At 42.6% G+C, this 8,972-nt stretch overlaps 1 long non-coding RNA gene across 1 annotated transcript in view; it reads left to right on the top strand.

Annotated features, from left to right (window-relative positions):
- Positions 1-2,295, top strand: part of LOC116551608 — a 5,964-nt gene extending 3,669 nt beyond the window's left edge. The window contains exon 3 of the long non-coding RNA XR_004269017.1: positions 1,743-2,295. This is a non-coding gene — a long non-coding RNA (uncharacterized LOC116551608). The remainder of the gene's footprint in view (positions 1-1,742) is intronic.
- The last annotated feature ends 6,677 nt before the right edge of the window (positions 2,296-8,972 follow it).

The following is an 8,972-nucleotide window of genomic DNA, read 5'->3' as shown; positions in this document are numbered from 1 at the left end:
TTCATACTTCTCCCACCTCCTCCTTCTTCCCCCTCCTTTCTCCTCCCTCCTTCCCCCTCCTCTCTTCTCCTCCTCCCTCCTCCTCCTTTCCCTCCTCCTCTCTTCTCCTCCTCCTGCCTTCTCCTCCCCTTCCTCCTCCTCCCTCCTTCTTTTCCCCCTCCTCCCTCCTCTTCTTCCCCCCTCCTCTCCCTTTCTCCTTCCCCCTCCTCCTCCTTCCTCCTCATCTTCCCTCCTCCTCCCTCCTCCTCTCTCTTCCTCCTCCCTTCTCCTCCACCAAGGCCCATTCCTGTTCCCCCAGCTCTCTGCCCTCCCCTGGAAGCAGAAGTCGGGCAAAGATCAACATCAGAATGAAGGAATCCACCAAGTCCGTGAAGAAAACAACCTCGAAGGACACACACTGAGACATCGTGATCAGTAGAGCCTTCCTGGAACTTCCCACACCGAGCAGGTCACACAGCTCTGATTGTCCCAGTTACCACCCTGTGAACACTGGCGAAAGTCCCTCCTGCTCCTCTGACCATCTCGGTGAGGAGCCAAAGGGCCCTCCCCTAAAAATGGGAAAATGTGTTTTCTGCCGCTCTGGCTTCTGCTCTAGAAAATGAAGTTCTTTCGGCCTTAAGGCAGTTTACAATTTATTTGAGCAAAAGAGGGTTTTGGTACACAGCCCTTCTCCAGTCTTGCTGGAAAAGACTGTCAGGGGTGGTGGTGGTTCTGCACGTGGTCGGTGCCCAGGGGAACCACGGTACTGCTGCTGATACATTTAGAAACATGTGTGCATGTCTCTAGGAAGTTCTCAGCTTCTGTAAGATTCTCAAAATGATCCTCGTGAGGTGCCACAGACATGGGTTGGACAGGGCAGCCACTGCCCAGCCCCAGCCAAACTTCAACTCTAATGTGACAGAAAAACTAAGCAGGTGAATGGGCATACACCGGGGATCAAACAAAGGGGGCAAAGAGTTTTGAAGGAAACAGGGGCTAAGACGGGGGATTCTAGGCAGCACCCATTTCTCTGGAAGACTCTGGAAAGGGACAACATTTAAATTGAGATGTGAAAGAGAGACACAGCCACACATTCCAGAGGAAATGGCATGAAAAAACAGTCTTGGAGATGGGAAGGAATAGCACATTTAATGGACAGGAAAGGCATGAGACTGTAGGGGCCTGGCTCTGAGCTGAAGGTGGCGGGTCGGAGGGGACATCAGACAGGGCTTCCTCCAGGTGCAGTGGGAACGCTCTGAGGGCAGCATGTGGGCAGATTTCGGTGCTCGGCTCCCTCTGGGGCTGGGTGAAAACTCATTGGAACAGCTGAGAGCGGCCACAGGGAGACCAGTTAGAGGCTGGTGAGTGGCCCTGGGCCACATCTGGGAGAAGGCTGGTCTAGACTCAGGAAGGTGAGGCAGGAAACCTGGCTGCCCACCCTCCCCGGCTCCTCTGACATCACAACACTCCTCCTTCAAAAGCTGTCATCTTCTCCCAGGATTACACCTGCCAGCCTGCTCCAGACGCCCAAAAGAAAAAGAGAACACTTGGAGAGCAGAATCCAATTTCAAAGAAATCAGTTCCACAAGACCAGGCTTCCCCACACCCACTGCTGTCCGCATCCCACCGCACGCCACTGCCAGACTCCTTGTCCACAAAAAGCAAACCCTACTGGCATTTTTCTTTCCCAACCCTTCAGTGACTCAATCTCTCTCTCACTCTCTTTCTATCTCTCTCCACAGTCTTTCTGCCTCTCTCAATAGTCTCTCAATATACATATACTTGAGAATGCATCAGAGAATGTGGATGAGAAGATTTTAATTATCTTTCATCATCGATGACCAGTTTTACTTGTTAGCAATAATGGAAAAATTGATCAGGCAGAATCCACATGCAAAAAGGACTGTGTTTTTAATTAAAGATGTTTTATGCATTGAAAATCAATGTTTAAATAGATCAATATAAGTATGATCCCTTTGGGCTATATTTACACACCACATATTTATCTATGTGTCACTTGAGATCAACAGCATAACTGTCATCTCCAGGAATTTTGTAGGATAAGTGGAGAGAATTTCTTTCCCTCTTTTATTGCATGTTGTTTTGTTCCAGCCTGTAAGCACTGAAATGCCATATCATAGATGAAATGTGAACAGTGAGGAGGCCTGCTAATAAAATAACAAGCTTTTACTTCAATAGTGAAATATAACAGGGGAAGTGGCTTTATTAGCCAAGGTGCTCTTTCCTCATCCAGGAACAATGAAGCTTTAAAAGATTTTATATCTGATATTAATAAGTTCTTTTAGCATTCAAAAGAAACACAAAATACTCTGATTTAGGCCAGGCGCAGTGGCTCATGCCTGTAATTTGAGGTCAGGACTTCAAGACCAGCCTGGCCAACACAGTGAAACCCCATCTCTACTAAAAATACAAAAATTAGCCAGGTGTAGTGGTGGGTGCCTGTAATCCCAGCTACTTGGGAGGCTGAGGCAGGAGAATCGCTTGAACTCAGAGGCAGAGGTTGCAGTGAGCTGGGATTGCTCCATTGCACTCCAGCCTGGGCACAGAGCAAAACTCCATCTAAAAACAAAACAAACAAAAAAAACTCTTATCTATTGATGAAAAATATTGTCTTGTGATGCAAATATGTTGGTCACATCAAAAACTTAGGCTGAAATAAAGAACATTGCTCTCTAATTATAAAATGTTTCTAGTGACTCTCCAAAACTAAATTCTCAAATTATCCTAAATGTCTCTCTCCTAACTCAGTTTTTTCCCTTCTATCTATATTTTCCTGGAATTCCAGTGAAATGTCAATTTAGAGAACTAGCTAATTTAAATATCACCAACTAACTTAATTCAGTTGAACGTGAAGTTCTCTGGAGTTTGGATTTCTGTCTTCTTGGGCACAAGGGACCACTCTCACTTGCCAAGGGGCATTTCTCTTTAGCTCCATTACCCATCCCACCAGACACTGGGCTCAGTTCAGCACCCGGAAGTTAAATTGGCCTGTATTAAAGAAAATGAAAAGTGATTCATGAGGAGTAACTGTGTTTCAGCCAAACTCAGGTGAAGTTATCAGTTAGGTGAGGCTCAGTGGCCTCCCATGTGTGTGCTGATCAAGATGAGGAGCAGCGGGACTCTGAACTCCAGCCGTTTACGCTGAACGATCTGCAACCTGCCTTTTGGCCTGAGGGGCTGTCTGCAGAGCTGGGACTTCTGCATTCTCTGCTTGTCCATATCAAGCCTCTTTCCAGGCCTCAACTGTCATGCCAGCTTGATTTTCAGAACCAGGGAGTGTCTATGAGTAGCCTGAGCAGAGCTGGAATGGGCTGCTGATCTCAGCTCAGGGATCTGGACCAGCACTGCCTCCCTGCAGTCCCTTCAGGGCTGGGATGGTTCCTCCTGTGGATGCCGTGTGCAGGATTTGCAGACACTGGACTCTGAACCACAGGGGTCCAGGAGAGGTAGGGCATGCTAGGTCCAGCTTGTAACAGCTCATGAGAGCCAATTACTACATTTTCAGAAATTTTGCAGGCCAATTGGCGAACTATTGGTAGCTTGAAATCAGCCACAGTGGAATCATTTATACTACCGAAATCAGCAAGTGCTGAAACTGGGGCTTTGGGTTTTGGTTTTTGTTTGTTCCATAAAACCCACTGTTGAACTATTGTTAAACATTTACCAGCATACCACTGCGTCTGGGTCCCATCTCGGCTACCAGGAGAACCTGACACAGACTTCCTAACTGCTTTCAGGGGCTACTGGAGAGCCCAGAAAGATGGTGCTGAAGGAGAAGGAAGTATGGTTGAAGTCAGAGGTTATATCAGAAATATTCTTCCATTTGGAACCTGGAAACATGCGTCACTTCTGCTGCCTTTCGCAGAGTAAGACAGCATAAGAAATGTCTGTGACAGCTTGAAAGGCTGCGTCTTCATTTTCTTTTGTTTTCAATATTGCTTCTCTGAGATTCTACGGGATGGCTGTATTAATCTGTTTTCACACTGCTGATAAAAACATACCCAAGACTGGGAAGGAAAAGAGATTTAATTGGACTGACAGTTCCACATGGCTGGGGGAGCCTCAGAATCATGGCAGGTGGCAAAAGGCACTTCTTACATGGCAGCGGCAAAAGGAAAAATGAGGAAGATGCAAAAGCAGAAACCCCTGATAAAACCATCAGATCTCATGACACGTATTCACTATCAGGAGAACAGTATGGGGGATCCACTCCCATGATTCAAATGACCTCCCACCAGGTCCCTCCCACAACACATGGGAATTACGGGAGTGCAAGTCAAGATGACATTTGTGTGGGGACACAGCCAAACCATATCAATGGCCTTGGAAGAAAAGATGCAACTGAAGTAAAACCTAATAAGATCACTCTCTATTCCATTTTCTGGAAAAGAGGTAAATTTCTATGTGAGTGCTTAAGTGATGCCCAGGGTTAATTGTAGGACAGGATGATGGTGAAAATACATTAAAGACAGATATCCTATGTGGTGCATACGCTCACTGTAGCAATATACCCCAGCCGCATATGGTCTTACATTGCAATGAATGCCCACCCTACTTCCAGCCCAGCAGCTGCATCTCTTTGTCTGAGGGCTTTCCACTAGAAAATATAAGCCCCCAGGGAGCAACCCTCCATCAAAAACTGGCAGGATTTAGTGTGTAAACATCCCAGCACCTATGTTAGGATGTATCTGAGGCATACGCACACTGTCGTGGAGAGCTCCCCAGCTCACTAAAGAGCCAGTGCCCCACTCTGTCATTGGCTTGACAACGCACTCTGTATTGGATTTCCTTCCTCTCTTCCCTGTTTCACTTCCCCACTCTTTACTACTGTTTTCTTTTCTTTCTTTACTTTTTCTTTTTCTTTTTTTTTTTTTTTTTTTTGAGGCGGAGTCTCGCTCTGTTGCTAGGCTAAAGTGCAGTGGCACAGTCTCAGCTCACTGCAACCTCCACCTCCTGGGTTCAAGCAATTCTCCTGCCTTAGCCTCCAGAGTAGCTGGGATTACAGGTGCCTGCCAGCTAACTTTTGCATTTTTAGTAGAGATGGGGTTTCAACATGTTGGCCAGGATGGTCTTGATCTCTTGACCTTGTGATCCACCCACCTTGGCCTCCCAAAGCTGAGATTACAGGCATGAGCCACCGCACCCTGCCTTTACTACTGTTTTCTAGGATTACCTCCCAAACAAACTACTGGGGCCGCCCCACCTTTTACCCACCCAAAGCCTGCATCCAGGGAAGATAGATTAAGACTATCTACTCTTTCCCTGAAACTTTGCTCATCCAGGGCCTGATCATTTGTGCACCCCGGTCTCACAAAAGGCCTGCACTGAGTCACAGTGACTGTATATACCAGCCAGAGTTCCTCCTGCATGGGAACTTACAGCAGGGCATTGGTGGCATAATTTAATGAGAAATCATATACAACTGAGGCCCCATTTAATTCTAAAGCCCTTATTCAATTATCTGCAGGGGCCTGAGGACTGAGTGGAGAATGTGTGTCTGATGGCTTTTTTTTAAGTATTATTACATAAATTTTCAAGCCTAGACAAAATTAGAGTTCATTAGAGTGCTGTACAACGAACTCTTAGGTTCTCATCACCCAGCTTTAATAGTTATCTACATATAACTAATCCCTTTTTATCTACGTCCCCCATTTCCTTTTGCTGGATTATTTTAAAGTAAATTTAAGATATCACATTATTTAATTTGTAAATACTTCAATAGATATCTCCAAAAAATAAGGTCTCCTGAAAATAACAATGTAAGAGCATTTATTAAAACATACTACTAATCATACTTAATGGTGAAAGACTGAAACATTTCCCCATAAAATCAAAAACAAGACAATGACGTCTGCTCTTGTCACTTCTATTCAACATTGTACGGAGGTTGTAGCCAGGTCAATTAGGCAAGAAAAAAAGACGAAAATCATCCAGATTGGGAAAGAAGTAAAATTATCTCCATTTGTATATGGCATGACCTTGTATATAGAAAATTCTAAGGAATTTGCCCCAAAAAACGAATAAAATTAATAAATGAATTCAATAAGTTTTCAGGATACAAGATCAATATTAAAAAATCAATTATATTTCTCTACGTTGAACAATGAACAATCTCAACATGAAATGTTGGAAGAAAATTCCATTGACAATAGCATAAAAATAGTAAAATATTCAAGAATAAATTTAACAAAAGAAGAGAAAGACTTGAACACCAAAAACTATAAAATATTGCAAAAAATTTAAAGAAGACCTAAATAAATGGAAAAATAACTCCATTTCCAACTTTCCAAAATAATCTATAAATCCAATGCAAATATTATCAAGATCTCAGCTTCCTTTATTACAGAAATAGAAAAACTGACCCTAAAATGCATGTAGAAATGCAAGTGTCAAGAATAGCAAAAATCATCTTTAAAAATAGGAACAAAGTTGGAAGACTCACACTTCCCATTTTCAAAATTTATCACAAAGGGATAGTAATCAAAACAGTATGCTCCAGACACTCAATTCTATTTCATTGATCTATATGTCATTGTTCATTGATAACCCCGCACATATATGGTCCATTGATCTTTGACAAGGATGCCAAGATAGTCAATGGGGAAAGACTTGTCTTTTCAACAAATGATGCAGGGATAACTGGATATCCATGCAAAAGAGAATGAAGTTGGACCTCTATCTTACATCATATACAATATTCCTTTATTCATGAGGAATAAATTTAACAAAAGAAGAGAAATACTTGAACACCAAAAACTATAAAATATTGCAAACAACTTAAAGACCTAAATAAATGGAAAAATAATTCCATTTCCAATCCATGTTCACAAATCATAGACTTAAACCCAAGTGTTAAAATTATAAAACTCTTAGAAAATAAATAGGAGTAAATCTTTATGACCTTCAATTAGGCAAACATTCTTAGATCAGACACCAAAAGCACAAACAACCAAAGGAAAGCTAGATAATTTTTTTTTTTTGAGATGGAGACTTGCTCTGTCACCCAAACTGGAGTGCAGTGGCACAATCTCTGCTCACTGCAACCTCTGCCTCCCGGGTTCAGGTAATTCTCATGCCTTAGCATGCCAGGTAGCGGAGACTACTGGCACATGCCACTATGCCTAGCTAATTTTTGTATTTTTAATAGAGACAGGGTTTCACTATAATGGCCAGGCTGATCTTGAACTTCTGGCCTTCAATGAGTCACCTATCTCGGCCTCCCAAACTGCTGGGGTTACAGGCTTGAGCCACCGCACCTGGCCAAAAAGCCAGATAAATTGAATTTCATAAACATGAAAAACTCCTGTCTTTTAAAAGACGCTATCAAGAATGAGAAAAGACAATGGAATGGGAGAAACTATTTGCAAATCAAGTATCTGATTAGAGTCTAGTATTCAGAATATATAAAGCACTTTTACAACTCCACAATAAAAAGAAAAATAACCCAATTTTAAAGCAAGTCACAAGAGACCATATCTTAGATAATTCCACTTATTGAAATGTCCATAATAAGCAAATCCGTAGAGAGATAAAGTAGATGGGTGGCCTAGGGTTGGAGACTGGGAGAAATGAACTGATAAAGGGATATGGGGCTTCTTTTACAGATGATAAAAATGTTCCAAAATTAGATTGTAGTGATGGTTACACAATTGTGTGAATATACTAAAAATCATTAAATGCTACACTTCACATCAAGCTCATCCAGCCCACAGCCCAGTCTCATGCAGCCCAGGATGGCTTTGAATGCAGCCCAACACTCTAAAAACATTATGAGATTTTTTTGTGACTTTTTAAAGCTCATCAGCTATCATTGGCTTATTTTAAAATATACCTCTTCTTCCTCCTATGTGGCCCAGAGAAGCCAAAAGATTGGACACCCCTGCTTTAAATGGAAGAATCATATGGTCTATAAATTATATATCAATAAAGCTGTTATTAAAACAGTCCCAGGGGGACTGGGCGCAGTGGCTCAAACCCGTAATCTCAGTGTTTTGGGAGGCTGACTGCTTGAGGCCAGGAGTTTGAAACCAACCTGGGCAGCATAGCAAGACCCCGTCTCTACAAAAAACTAAAAGCTTAGCCAGGCGTCGTGGCATGCATCAGTAGTTCCAGCTACTTGGGAGGCTGAGGCAATAGAACTGCTTGAGCCCAGAAGGCTGAGGCTAAAGTGAGCCACGATTGTGCCACTGTGCTCCAGCCTGGGCAACAGAGTGAGACCCATCTCTAAAATACATGAATAAATAAAATGAAAGTGAAGGCACTTGGCATTTGTGGGGGAAAGAGGTTCAAAGTTTGGGTGACAGAGCGAGTCTGTAACTCAAAAAAAAAAATTATCTAGCTTTCCTTTGGTTGTTTGTGCTTTTGGTGTCTGATCTAAGAATGTTTGCCTAATTGAAGGTCATAAAGATTTACTCCTATTTATTTTCTAAGAGTTTTATAATTTTAACACTTGGGTTTAAGTCTATGATTTGTGAACATGGATTGGAAATGGAATTATTTTTCCATTTATTTAGGTCTTCTTTAAATTGTTTGCAATATTTTGTTGTTTTTAGTGTTCAAGTCTTTCTCTTCTTTTGTTAAATTTATTCCTCATGAATAAAGGAATATTGTATATGATGTAAGATAGAGGTCCAACTTCATTCTTTTTTGCATGGATATCCAGTTATCCCTGCATCATTTGTTGAAAAGACAAGTCTTTCCCCATTGACTATCTTGGCATCCTTGTCACAGATCAATGGACCATATATGTGCGGGGTTATCAATGAACAATGACATATAGATCAATGAAATAGAATGAGAGGGGTTTGTTGCTGGCTTTGAAGACAGGGGAGCTACGTGAGAAGGAATGGGGGCAGACTCTAGCAGCAGAAGGCAGACTGCAAGGAAACAGGAGCCTCAATCGACAGGTCCGGGAAACAGGCAGCAGCCTCCATGGTCCTGGAAGCATATTTTCCCCAAGCCTCCAGAGAGGA

The sequence above is a fragment of the Sapajus apella genome, unplaced genomic scaffold (assembly GCF_009761245.1).
Source record: "Sapajus apella isolate SASKATOON/1434 unplaced genomic scaffold, GSC_monkey_1.0 scaffold10, whole genome shotgun sequence".
NCBI lineage: Eukaryota > Metazoa > Chordata > Mammalia > Primates > Cebidae > Sapajus > Sapajus apella.
This window is presented reverse-complemented; position numbering and strand designations above follow the sequence as displayed.